General features: G+C 34.6%; 1 protein-coding gene and 1 long non-coding RNA gene across 2 annotated transcripts in view; both read left to right on the top strand.

Annotated features, from left to right (window-relative positions):
- The window catches only part of LOC147073755 (uncharacterized), a 75,495-nt gene that overhangs the window by 34,396 nt on the left and 26,351 nt on the right, over window positions 1–14,748 (top strand).
- Window positions 2,922–14,388, top strand: LOC147073756 (uncharacterized). The gene is made up of 5 exons (XR_015070392.1): window positions 2,922–3,584; window positions 8,595–8,872; window positions 11,109–11,293; window positions 12,889–13,021; window positions 13,773–14,388. It is a non-coding gene; the product is annotated as an uncharacterized LOC147073756 (long non-coding RNA).

Here is a 14,748-nt window from a genome sequence, read left to right as displayed (position 1 = left end):
ACCCAGCATTTGTACCTGGGACCCACATCGTTATAGACTGACGCTTAAGGCGCTCCGCCATCGTAAATAGCGAGATATATTTACAATATATTTAAATTCAATTGCATTTTCCAATAATATAATAGGTATACCTACTATAAACTATTTTTTCATAAATCACAAAAATCACCCACATCTATTGTATTCGCTCCAATATGTTTACCAATTGAACCACAGGTGTCCTATCTAATTATGACTAAATTAACTAGAAGGATATCTGAAGCGCAATCGCCTTTTGTGATCAACCCGTACCCTAATTTAAGAACAACGATGTCCACCTAAATTGAATACACGCACGACAATAGATTACAAGAGATTTAATGAACGGCGGGAACAGCGGCAATTTTCATTGCAGATTTTGGCAAAATTGATGAATTCAAGAATGATAACCTAACAAATAATCCAGTATATCGGCTATTTTCAAAAAATTTTTGTCGCTGGCTTCCACTAAACAGATAAGAACCGAAATGTCTGAAAAAAAAATTAAATATGTTTGTATGCTAATAATATAATATCGTCACCGTTCAGGCAAAAGTCACCAACCCTGAAAATGGCAGTTTTGAGTTGAGTATGTCACACGAACCGTAAAATTATGTTCTTTAAGATGCAAAAGTCACCACGGTACATTAGTTAGTAAAATGTTGCTTAAATCCGAATTATTTGTTTTCCACTAAATGACTTTCGATAAAATCTTAACAAGCAAAAGTCATTATAGGTGAATAGACATTATTGACTCTAAAAAAATAAATCCTTCGTTATAAATATACAAGCAAAAGTCACTATACTATGGATGGTGAGTTTTACTGATTTGTCATTTGAAAACTTCTAACACTTGTCTGAAATACGCAAAAATAACCAAACAAGAATAGTTTACCTTAGCTTGGTATAATAAGATTGCTTTGGTCAGATTATTAACAAGCAAAAGTCACCAAACCATAATTGAGCCACCTTACCTTCTTCAAAACCTTCTAGATGTTTTAATTAGCATCAAAATGTAAAAGTACCTTAAAGAAATTATTAAGAACACATGAAAAAATAATGTAATGTAGATAAAACCTTAAAAACATTTAAATCTGATTTTTCCTGCATTTTCAAACATTCAAATTGCGATATCTCAAAACTATGTTTTTAGGGTTGGTGACTTTTGCCTGAACGGTGACGATATATCATTTGATAACACTTTTTTAGAAGTTAGGTATATATAAAAAAGAGAAATAAGATATTTTTTTATTGATTTGCCAATGTTTTTCAAAAATGGAATCTGCCGTTAGTGTTTCTAGATCGCTCATATCTATATTTTATTTTATATAAGATATATGAAAATAAATTCAAAATATATGTGTTTACTTATCTATTTTTCTATGATTACCCTGTATCGGAATGTTTTTTTCTTTTATAAACAGAGACTAGTAGACAGATAAACTCATTTAGTAGGAGTGTTCAAGTAACAAGGTGACTCATTCAAAATGAATTATATATTAGTGTAGTATATTCTTGGGTTTTCACCGTGTCTCCTTCTTCCTTCTTTACTCGACGTTTCGGGCTCGTTGCAGAGGCCATTACCAAGAGATATGTTTTATGATGAAATGTAGTGTAGGTATGTGAATGTAAACGTTGCTCTTAGAATGTCAAAAAGAATCCGATTATCTAAGAGCAAACGTTGCTCAGAGTAATCTGTCAATCATTACGACCGGGGATACCGGCTCGAATATTAGATTTTGCTGATAGTGCCGGAAGCCATGACGTTTTTAACCGTAATCCATCATCCCTATTAATATTATCAGGGTTTCTGTGGATTTCAAAAACTTCGTGCTGGTTACGGTATGTCGATGACACCTTCTTAATATGGCCTCATGGTATAGGAGCTCTAAATGAGTTTTTGGCCCATTTAAACAATCTACATTCGATGATTAAATTCACGATGGAGATTGAACAAAACGGAGCTCTACCATTTCTTGACGTGGAAGTTATCGGAAAATTGGATGGTTCTCTAGGACACAGAGTCTATCGGAAACCAACTCATACCAATCGTTATTTACATGCTTCTTCTCACCACCACCCTGCTCAAAAAATGGGTCTGATTTCGACTTTGATGACAAGAGCTCGGCGAATTATATTGAAAATATAATTTAATAAAAATACAAAACTATTGTTGATGCAACAAGCCCAGTGTTTATTGTTCAATTTCAACTAGCTTGTTGTCTTCATCTACATCAGATACATTTATTGTAATTGTGTATACTTACAAGATTTTTGTTACTAATGGCTGAGGGAATGTTGTGTAAAAATTCTTCTATTAAATTATTCGCCTCAGTTTTAGAATAAACTTCAAGCCTGAGAGGTATATCTTTCAGATCCATAATAACATCATGATGATATTGTATAATTAATATACTAAATCTTTATAGTGTGGGAATTCTCAGGAATTGGGATTTTAGAATACAACATAACCAATTCTTCACCTCATCTAGGTACTGACATTTAACACATCTCACACATTTATATCACTTCCAGGAAGACTTTTAAACCTAAAACATTAAATCAATGAATGAAATAGCCTTAAAATACTCTCAATATTTAGACATTATTATTAACAAAAGGTTAAAGAATAAAGTGTACAATGTTCGTTCGACATTCACATTAATAAAATAATCAATTATGTAGGTATTGAAATTAACGGTTTGTGAATATTTAACTGTAACGTCGTTTGTAACAAAATTTAAAAAAATAACGATAATATAATTAAATCTTACTTACGTTTCATAATATTATAATTCATCTATTAGTGAGTTTACAATTTACCGTTGATATCAAATATCACGAAAGAGGTATGAGGTTTGAGGTTATGTATCTCGAAGCTATAGTAGTTTATGTAAATACTCGTGGTTTATTGTTAAATACACTGCATGAAGTCTTAATAATAAATTTAAAATACAAAACAACAAGATTTTACTCTTCATATTGCAATTTAAACCATTCTAACAACTTTAAATATATTCACAACTACGAAATGTCAAAGCACATAGAACTTTGAAGAACGACGGATCTTTTTAGATTATGATAGAACTCTGTAGTACCACAGATATTTTGTAAAGTGCACATAGAACTCGGTAGTATTGGGGTTTAATGAAAAAATATAAGAAATATCGACCTCATATTGATATAGTATGTAGATAATGTGACTTGGAAGACTGCCTCATTATTACTTTAGTTTGGCCAAAAATCGACACTTAGAACCTTGTAGTTCTCGGGTCGCGACTGGTCTATAAGAACACAATTTCCCAGTAATAAGTTTTGGTCTTCATTTGGATATTCATTACACTCGTCGAACTATTATCCTACTTTGCAAAGAGTCTATAGCGTGACTTATATTTTTTCCGACTCAATTGACTCATGACCTATGGTGTGATCGACCCAAAATACCCCGCGATCGACGTATTGGACATGCCTGGTGTATGGTGTTAATTGCAGAGTGATAGTTCTGCGATATTCTAAAAATATTTATGCAATATTAATAAGAAGATATAATCTTTAGAAGAAGTAAGGTAAACGTACCAGTAGTTGACCACTTAAGAAAAAAATTCAACAAAAATAACGTTTAACGTTTAGCATAACACCGAATGTTGGCAAAGCAAGTCTAGTCATAATGGATCAAATGTCTTAATTAATATGACAAGACAAAAATTAAGAAAGGGTCTGTTACAAAAAAATTGTGTTCAATTTTTCAAGACCATGTTTTTGTTCCAGTAGTTGACCATCCAAAAAATTGAAAGTTCCAGTAGTTGACCACTATATGTTTCAGTAGTTGACCATGTCTAATCAGGGGTTCCAGTAGTTGACCACTATATTTTTCAGTAGATGACCATGTCTAATCAGAAGACTTTATGGCAAATTTGTCATCAGAGTTGCCTCAGGGCTTCCTGTCAGACCACTCTAGCCCATAGCTACTTGAATCAACTTGGTAGCAATGGGCGGTTCAGTAACAAGTTACATAGGAGAGGATTTTGTTTGACAGCCAATCATCAGCTTTGTTCGGGTAACAAAAGGTGCAAAATTAGTTACTTCAAACTAAAAATACAAAAATATATTTATTTTAGCAACTAAGTACATACATACTACATAGTAACGCATAGGCTCAGTACTTACCAAAATAAAACTTAACATAAACATCCTTAGATATTCCAAATAAAGTCCAATTCCGGAACTAAATAAACATTACGAGTTTGGCTTACTTGTGTGGGGTCATTTATGTGGGATACTACCGCCTTCCATTCATAGCTAAGTACATCGGGTCGCTCTGGCCATTTCCATAGTCTCCCGCACTTTTGCATCGATGAAATAGTAGCTTTTACTTTAGAAATATGGACGATTTTCCCCGGGAAGTATTATAATATAATGTTCATTAATGACTTTCATAACGGGCAGCCATCGAGTTTTAGGCTTAAAGCTTTCATCACTAGACTTATGCCATTCACTCTCCGCTGAGTCTGAAATGTCAACACTTGAATTAGAAGCCTCAGAAGAAAAACGCATTTTCTTCTTGACTGCTTTCAATTCCTCCATTTTTTTTCTTCCTTTGCTTCCTCATTTAGTTCTTTCTTTTTTTACCTCTCTGCAGCTCGTTCTTTTTTCAACCGTTCCATTTCTTCTTTCTTCCTCTTTTCGTTTAGGAAATACTCCTGGCAAGGTTTACCGGAAACACTGGTGGGGGTTTTTTCCCTTTTTTGCTTTCTTCTTAAATTTTTCTTCCCCTCCAGCGGGGAAGAAAAAATGTCTCTTGAATGGACTACGAATATTTGATGGACCAGCCACAGGTTCATTGGCGATTGGAGACGAAGTATCATTACAAATCCTTATACCAGCCATAGGTGCACTGGCGATTGGAGACGAATCACCATCACAAGTTGTTAGACCAGCCACAGGTGCCCTAGCGATTGGAGATGAAACATATAATAACTCATAGTATTCCAGGCGGCCAAAGACATCATATCATCGGATTCCTCTTCTTACAATGCCTCATCGATGAGTCTGACCGAGTCAGGTGGGTGATATTTTCCAACTCATTTTTTACTTTTCGTCACAGTGCGAACAGTGACTTATCATCTTGATCAGGTTCGTTGTTTTTGCGGAATGATTCAAGATTTTCCTCATCAATGTTTTTACTCAGGAACTGTCTCTAAATATTGCTTGGGTTCCTCTGATGTAACCATTGAAGGCACACTTTACGATTCTCCTGGTACTGTTACAGCTTAAGGGCTCCATGGACAAAGTCCACATTTTCGGAAATTTCTTGAGGAATTCTTTTTTACTTGTAGAGGACTGTCGTTGGTGTGACAGCCCCACCGACACTCCCTGTTACTATGACGGTTATGTATTCTTTATCGTCGGCATTTACCTGCTGGTACACTGTCTCGATTCCTTTTTTGGCTAAGACCCTGCTCCCCTAGGGGCGGCAGGTTATATGAAAGTATGGTGAAGCAGGCAGGTTATATAAAAAAGTATGGTGAGGTAGGCTGATAAACAATTTGCGGCAAAACTAACGTTAACATTATTAATTATATGGGTACGTTATAATGACCAAAGTAAATCCTCCGTGATGCCCTACATTTTTTTATCGCGTCGCTATTTCTCGTAAGTTATCGGCTATTGTTGGCCTGCTTCATTCAGTTGCTATATATTCAGGGCTATAATTCAAGAAATTTTTGTTTTCCGAAGAAAAAATACACAAACCCGTTGCTGAAAAAATAAAGTTGACGCCTAGGTCATCTACTGGACAGAACCACCCTAGACACTTCTAATTAATAAATAATCATCGTTCCATACTTATGAATGTAAAAATGGTTCAAAACTAAGTGAAATAATTTTATTTATTTATTTGAAAAAGACACGTTGAGTACATAACAAATTATTAATTCAGGACGTTCACAACATGACATTTAGAATAAAAATTACAAGTAATCAGTTAGGAAAATCAGAAAGCAAAAATAGTTTTATACAAAAGAAATAAAATTTAAGAAAACAACAATGATTCAAAAAGTACAAATTAAACAATAAAATAGAATTTAAAAAACAGAATATATAATGGATCGCCAAAAATATCTACATCTCTAGGGAGTGCATTGACCAACCGCACAGCCCTCGCTATTGGTGCCTGGTGAGCCTGACATGAGGAAACAGCTTTCACCCAAAATAGGTCATGGCTGCGACCACGCATGTAATTGACGGGTGTGTAAAAATTTAAATTTTCTAGAATATTGGGATTGAAAATGATACCACGTGAGAGCAGGGAAAAATGCTTTAAGAGCAGAAGTGACCTACGAGCTTCAAGAGAATGAAAGGCGAGCATGCCTTGAAGAAAGTTAGTCGGAAAATACTCGTTTGAGAAGGTGTCAAAAGGAAAATAATTATAAACTTTAAAATAGAGATGACGAAGAAATTTTTTCTGAACACGCTCTAAAACAAGCTTATAGGAAACTTCATAAGGACTCCAGATGATGGAGCCATACTCAAGAATACTCCGTACTAACGACACATAGAGTGTACGTAAAACAGTTGGATTCTTGAATGACTTGGCTTGTCTCATGACGAATCCTAGAAGCTTGCTCGCACGCAATGCCGTAGAAGTGATGTGCGAGCGAAATGATAAACGTGAGTCAAACAATATGCCAAGGTCTTTAATTTCTGATTGACGGTTCAGTAATCTATTTGACATATTGTAGTTGAAAATAATTGGAGATCTTGATTTCGGAAAGCTAATACACACACATTTATCTGAAAAAGTATTAAAAAAAGTTTGAGTAGTTGACCCCCCCAAAAACTTGCTTCCTTGTAAATATAACTTAAAAATTACAAATGATATCGATACTTCAATATTATGACTGCCCGTAATGCATTAACTTGATATTATGAAGTCAAAAACATTAAATTGCCATATGCTTACATCCACTGATATCCTTAACAATTTATTTAAGAAATTAAAAATAAAATGCTTGTGGCGTGATGTGTTGTTTTCAAATAGCTGCTATGACGCTCCTATGACATATGGTGATGTGTTAGTTCCTCAATCCGACCACAGATGGCTTCACTTGTCTCAACTTTACAATTTAGAGCAATCCCGTGTCTACGTTTCTTATTTTGGGCATTTTATTGAAAAAAGGTCAACTACTGGTACATTTACCTTACTAATTATTGTTAAGTAAAATATGTAAATTCCTAAAACTGATATCAATGTGAATCAGACTTTATCTCACAATTAATCTGCCAGACAACAACCAACTAACATTTCTAAAATCTTAATCGCTCCTTATCACATATAATAAGCACAGCCTTTATCTGATTTTATTTATTATTAAAATTAAAGATATGCATGTACGCACGTTGATACCGGCCTTTCTCTGTCGAGGAAAATGGTGAAGGCCGTATCACTAGCAGGCCAGAAGCGGGGTGGAATTGAGAGAAACGCACGTTGTGGATGCTGGCAGGAGTTTATTATATCATCGTTAGGCGGGTTGAAGACGCGGTGCCGCTGGCTGGAGGTGATCGCGGCGTGGTTTTTTTTTGTTTGGTTGTGCTTGCTGGCTTGGCGTCTGAGGCGAGAAGTCTTTTGTTTTGCGGGCAGGCGATGCAGTTTTTCTGGTTGAAGAACTTGTGGCTTGGCGTGCTGCCGACGCGGTCTTTTTGGCTGGATATGCTGGCTGTTTGGCGTCCTAGGCAAGAGAGTCAGGGCTTGCGGCTTGGCGTGCTGCCGATGCGGTTTTTTGTTTGCTGTGCTGGAGATGCTTATGACTTGGCGTCCGAGGCAAGAGAGAGTCAGGGCTTGCGGTTTGGCGTGCTGCCGATGCGGTCTTTTGTTTGCTGGAGATGCTTGATGCTTGGCGTCCGAGGCGAGAAAGTCAGAGCTTGCAGCTTGGCGTGCTGCCGACACGGTCTTTTTTCTGGCTGGGCTGGAGATGCTTATGGCTTGGCGTCCGAGGCAAGAGAGAGCTTTTCGTGCACATCCAACTGTCACGATCCGCGGCGTCATGGCGCTCTGTCGGTCGCGAACCTCCCTGTTTTACCGACGGATTGACTAGCTATCTCGTGTAGCCATTTTCGACAGACCGCGTCTCTGTTTTGGCGGGAGCGCGGACGAATTTGAAGTCGGATTTGAGAAGGCGGGCTCCGCTCGGCCGAGGTTTGCGAGAACCGCGAAGAGTGGACATAGGCTGTGGTGTTTTGGAAAAGTTGATGGTTCGGTCCGCCCTTTGAGGTAGTCTCCTGTGTGAGACCTTCATCTGGTATCAACGTGTTGACTAAATAATATTTTTAAAAAAAAGTTGAACCACAGACATCTGATGTACCATTAATATGGTTTATTCTCAATATTAAGTTTACTATAATACTCTTTTATGGTACTAACCTTAACCCATCGAAGACAGATTTAAAATGAGAAAAAAATGGACAAACACCCAGATTTAATTTTGTAGTAAATTTTACAAGAATTTACTAAAACTGCTACAACGTTTTTTATTACCTGTTTTACCTTAATGTTTCTATCTCCTCGTTAAATCTTGCAGGCTCCTGTACTGATAAACAGTTACAATGGTACGTTTGATGCCAGAAATGAAGGCCCTGCCTATTTTCAAAAAAAAACAGAAACTGGTTTATCTGAAGACTGCCTCCGTCTAAATGTTTACACAACAAGCACGTCACGATAAGAAAAAACCTGTAATAGTATATCTCCATGCTGAAGGGTTTTATACTGTGTCAGGGCAAAGTTTATACTCAGGACCTGAATATTTTCTTGATTAGGATATTGTCCTTGTACCGATAAATTATCGACTAGGATCGTTAGGTAAGTGGACTGTAATTAATATTGCCATTTCGTCGCTATAGGATTTGTTTCCCGAATAGACCAAATGTCAATTTTACAGGAGACGAAAAACAAATTTCATTGTCGTATATTTTAATATCAGTAGATGTAACAATCATTCTTTCTATACTGTATGATTGCAACATTATCTAAGAATAGATTCCAAGAATAATATACTGGTATAAGTCATTAAATGCACAGAAAATGCGTTTTATTTACAAGTACTCACTGTGGATATTCGGGAAATTTTTAGCGCTCTCTTAGAATAATGGATATTCGGGACAAAACATGGACGTTCGGGATTTAAGACCGTAGCGTATTGCTGCACGGCCCACAGATTACTGAGTGGTCAAAAAGTACGCGCCTCAAATGTTATATTTATTTACACGATAATTGTTAATAATTACCTCTACTATTTAAATACTTAATGATCGTAATTATCCAAGTTCGTATGTAATAATAACACGCGGCAATCGCTTTTTTCGGTTTTTTTTCGGATTAAGTAATAAAATAGTTTTTAAGTAATTAACTATTTTTTTATTGAACGAATATTTCACAAGATTTAAGAATGTACCATTCTAATAATTGAACATACTTACATATTTTTTTTAAATCACTTCTGAGAAAATATATTATAAGGTATCTACTACTTTAATTACTAACCGACGTCACGGTCATTTCTCCAATATTTTATGATGGTACTTACTCGTACTTGCTAACAATTTTATATTAATACGTTTTCCAAAAAAAAAAATCTATTTATATATATATCTGTATATTATTATATATATATATATATATATATTTCTATAATTGACAATTAAACTTATTACAAACCACCAAATAAATATTATATATTTACTATTGTAAGGAACAACAACACAAAATAATAGCATGTATAAATTAATTACCATTGGATGCTAATATTAGGTAGGTACCAATATCCTAAGTATATAATATCCACCAAATAAATAGTTACTAACATACATATTAAATTAAAATATTAATTATCAGCGCATTCAAAAATAAATAATAGCATCGCCTTTATTTTCATAGAAATACGTAGATTAAAAGTAAAATAAAGACAAACAATGTTTGATTAATAATAATTTGAAATAATAATTATTTTTTACGTCATAGTAGTTGCCGGGTCATACTGTAGAATTCATATAACCGTTGGGATTTTGTGTCATTTATCAAAACAAAATGCAGTTATTTAGGTTGAAATACTCACTTCCACAACTCTATTGTACGTTCAGGGCGAAATGGTGGTGTATCAGCTATGAATGATCTCTTCAAATTTGATGAATTCACTATTAAAACAATAGTAACGTTAAAAACAATATCAATAAGACGAAATTTGAAAGAAGTCTCCAGACGGCGGAAAAATATGAAAGTGGGCGTGATTGTTTTAGAGCTAGACAGCGTGAATGTGGGAGCGAGATGCACGGTGTGAGCGCGGTTTGATTGGCTAAAGTCATATTCGGGAAATAAACACTCAGCCAGAGATATATTTCGACTGAAATTAACTTGGATATTCAGGTACGAATAGTTGGACATTCGGGAGAAAACCACGGAGTAATTGTAACTTAACATGGCGTATTCGGGTTTTTTAAAAAAAAATCTCTGTTCCTAGATAAAAATATATTGTTTTTATAAATGATTTCGGTAGAGTTCGATAAAAGAAATTGAACTGCATTAAAATGTCGATTTCGACAAAAATGGATATTCAGGAAACAAATCCTATAGCGACGATTTATTTACAAAAAACTTAATATTTTTTTAAATACTGTTTTTAAATATTGTAAGCCAACATATTGTTTAAAATCATTAAATCTATTTTTCATAGTGTTTGTATTCATTTGCGAATAATTAGTTACAATAGTATATTAATACGTAAACATCAAATAGTACAAATCGATTATTTGACAGTAAAGTGGTAGTTGATTTGTGAAGATCGTCCATTTCCGATGTGACGAACATCTTTTTAAATGATTTCAGCGCTTTGTGAAAACAGTCTATTGAATTGTTCAGATATAATATATTCCTCTTTTTTTAATGTGTGTTTGATCACCGTAAAAAAAATCTGCAATCTGTTATGTTTAAAACATAAGTTCAATTTTCGTTTACCTAAACTGTTCAGTATCATCCAGTTTTGCGTTCCTACTAGGCAGACATAACTTTGCCTTCCGTTGAACCTCACAAATTTATTACTCAGGTTTCATCAGTACTGGAGATGAAGAAGCCCCTAGAAATAATGGCTTAAAGGATCAGGTGGCGGCATTGAAATGGGTAAAACAAAACATCGCTGCCTTTGGTGGTGACCCGGATAATGTCACAATTTGGGGGTACAGCGCAGGCTCCATGGCGTCATTCTTCATTTGATATCACCCATGACGAGAGGTATCGTAGATTTATTTTTCTCACCATCCTTCCTTCTTCTACATTTACATTTACATTTACAGATTCTCTCACCAAACATCAGTGAAGTGTTCCCAGATTCTGATAAATTTCTCTTTTTGTGGAAACAGTGGAAAGTGGAAAAGGGAAATTTTAACCTCTGATAAAAAGTGATACATACTTGATGTCGTATATGTCCAATTTTGATCGATTTACGATGCTTGAGACCACTGTAGCGAAAGAATGCCTCATCTGATCAGAGCAATTCTCATGTCAATTTGTATAATAAGAACCAAACTAATCAATACATTAACAAACAATTTCATTTTTACCCACAAAAAATGACTGCACCAAATAAGAAACAAAAACTTGGTGAAACTAGTAGTAGTAATTCTGGCACACAGTTTTAAAATTGGTGGACCGAAATGCATGGCGCAATTGAAAAAAGTGACAAGACTATACGTGTTTTTATTCAGTGAGTGGTATCTAGAACATCATCAACTTTTTATTAGAATTTTAAAAATCTATTTTTTTCCTCATGAAAAACTGCTCTGCACGTCAGACAGTTGAAAAATAATATTTGGGAAATTTTAGCACAAGTACATAAAAATGTTCGCCAACCCTGCTCTATGTGAAGACACGTTAGTAAACTCAGTGTCCGTCATATCTGTATTAGTAAGGTGACCATTTTTTTTGTAATTCAAAACCTGGACATTTTATAATTGCTATCATGAATGTATATTCTGATTGTCATTAAAGAGTCACTCTGGTCGTTTTGGTGCCATGAGTGTCCAAAAATAAACAATAATTATTACAAACTTCACGCTTTATTGTAACAAAATGAGAGTGAACTGACACGCGCCAGAGTAAATACTAGTATTACACTCTAGTGGCATCTCACCCAGTCTGTCCCTCCCTCTACACTCCACCTGCCGCATTCTTAACCACCGAGCCTGGAGGCAATAATCGCTGTGACGTTTATTTGACCCGACATGTAATGTACCTACTCGATCTTTTGATAACTTAATAATTTTTGATGTTGATATACCAGATTAGACTATAGCAGTTGCATTTCAATACTAACCAGAGCAATCTCCTAAAAAACAGTACTGTACTGGTAAATTTAGTACGTATGGTAACACTGTGTATTGGATACAGAAATCCAAAATGTGAAATTGCTCTTACAGTTATCAGGATGCATATTATTTATTATACAGAGTGAACATAATTATGAGTAATCGTGTCGAGATTGTTTTTTATTGACACTTGGTTCTATAAATTCACTATGGTGTTCTTATTTATTATTATTATAATTGAAATTAGCTGAAATTGCAATATGATTAGGCACAATAGGTTGCAATCGTTTTGATCAAAGAGACAAGGCATCGACTAGCAGTCTCTAAGGCGTCGGTGGGGATTTTATGTCTGAGTTATGTCCTTTCAGAAAATTTGCGAAATTCACCTGTAGCTAACTTAATTAGTTGTCCTGTTTTTCCTTTTGTGCTGTCACTTTTATATGATTAGGCTCCATCTCTATAGAAAGTTTTCTTTTTGGTTAGACAACAATATAATGTGGCATTCTTTTGGTTTAATTTTAGGAGCTGTCCATCATGACGAATTAATTTATCTCTTTTACATCAGCATAAAATTCCCGAGATTTTCAGTGACGGATCCAGATTACGTCATGGTTACAAAATTGACTAAAATGTGGGCAGATTTTGCTGCACACGGGTATATACGGTTCTTTTTTTTTGTACTATATATTTCCATATCATAGGTTGATGACAAGTGAATTCAGTCATATTAATTTACTGACATCTTGTACGTTTATCTAATTTATATGATTTCATAAGCAAAGAAAACCACAGCATGCATTTGGATATGTACTTTGGATCCAAATGTATGCTAGTGTGGCAGCAAAGATGACAACACCGGCGACAGGCGGAAAATAGGAGAGCAGGAAACCATAGCTACCAATCATCAACGATATACAAGATCGATCGCAACAAGCACCAAATGAATAATTACTATTATATACAATCGATAATAAAAACATTAAATATTAGAACTATTATCTTCTATGGCTATGGAATTAACGTTGGTCATTTAAATAAAATCATAAGGTCATCTTTTGAAGACATGTGGGAGTCATGATGTTGTGTTGTGGATGAAGAGGTACAGATTTGGTGGTTGCTCCGATGGATGGAGGATCGAGTTTTATTTGCAGCGTAAACAGTCGGTATAGGAGTATATTACAGTAGTTATGTTACAATACTTATGATACTGTTCCGAGTTTGCCATAATTGGACACTACGGGAAATAGATATTAAGGAATTTGGAATTGCAGTCAGTTATTTAATATCATCGATCAATATACCGACACGGATTGAGTTTTTTATCCCCATAGACATAATATTATTATTAGGTGACTATTTTTATTTCACACGCGGTTTCTTAATGTAAATCAATATCGTCATTCCAGAAATCTGCCCTGCTCAATAATGTAACTTGGCCAAGTTATGGAAAAGACAGACCTTATGTGGATATTGGTAGTGAGCTACAGCTCAAAAACTGCCTATACTGTGATAGATACAGTATTTGGGATGAACTTTTTCCTTTGTAAAAAGCGAAGATTATATAGTATCAAGGGATAAAAAAATAATTACGTAATCTGGCTACTGAAATTTACAATTTTACGTAAAAATTAACAAATAAATATACCTACATATTGAAATTGATATAAGCTGGAATGGTGAACCTATGACATGTGGGCAATGTTCAAATTTTAGTATTTACCAAAAACACTACATATTACATCAAATGTTTTGGGCAAGATGTATGTTATAATGTTTTCTCATTGATTACTTGATAGAGTAATTAAAAATAAAGTGCAGCTCACCTTTAAATACTGATATCTCAAAAACCTACCTTTCTTTGGCGGATGCCCTGGATCTAACTGACTATAATTATGTTACAATATTATGATTTTACATTTCAAATTGAATGCACTTCGACAATGTGTATGTTTACCTACTGAATTCCTGCATATTATTGTATTGTTTATTTTGAAATTATACATTTACCATCTCAGTCGATGAACTCTTTGTTTCTCCTTTCTTCTCTTTCTTCCTTTCTCGTTCTCCCTTAAGAAATATTCAACACCCCTGTTAGTTAAATTATTATATCGATAACCTAGCGCACACATGTGTCAAGTGTGATTTTAGGTACAAGTTAATTAAGTATATTTTCCATATCACTCAAGACCATACTTTATGTTACACAGATGTTTCAAGTAATATTTCACTTATTGTTATCATAATTTCCAATACTCATTTATTTGTTCTTATGAGCAACACAAAGAAAAATGGTACATTAAATGTATGTAGTATGTTAAATTATTTTAAAACATTTGTGTCACAAAACTCGAAGAGCGATATTATTTTAAAATCACTTGAAAC

Source organism: Rhyacophila brunnea, unplaced genomic scaffold, assembly GCF_057557595.1.
Source record: "Rhyacophila brunnea isolate RB1 unplaced genomic scaffold, BYU_Rbru_1.0 scaffold_17, whole genome shotgun sequence".
NCBI lineage: Eukaryota > Metazoa > Arthropoda > Insecta > Trichoptera > Rhyacophilidae > Rhyacophila > Rhyacophila brunnea.
Note: the sequence above shows the minus strand (reverse complement) of the source record. Positions and strands in the feature narration are given on the sequence as shown.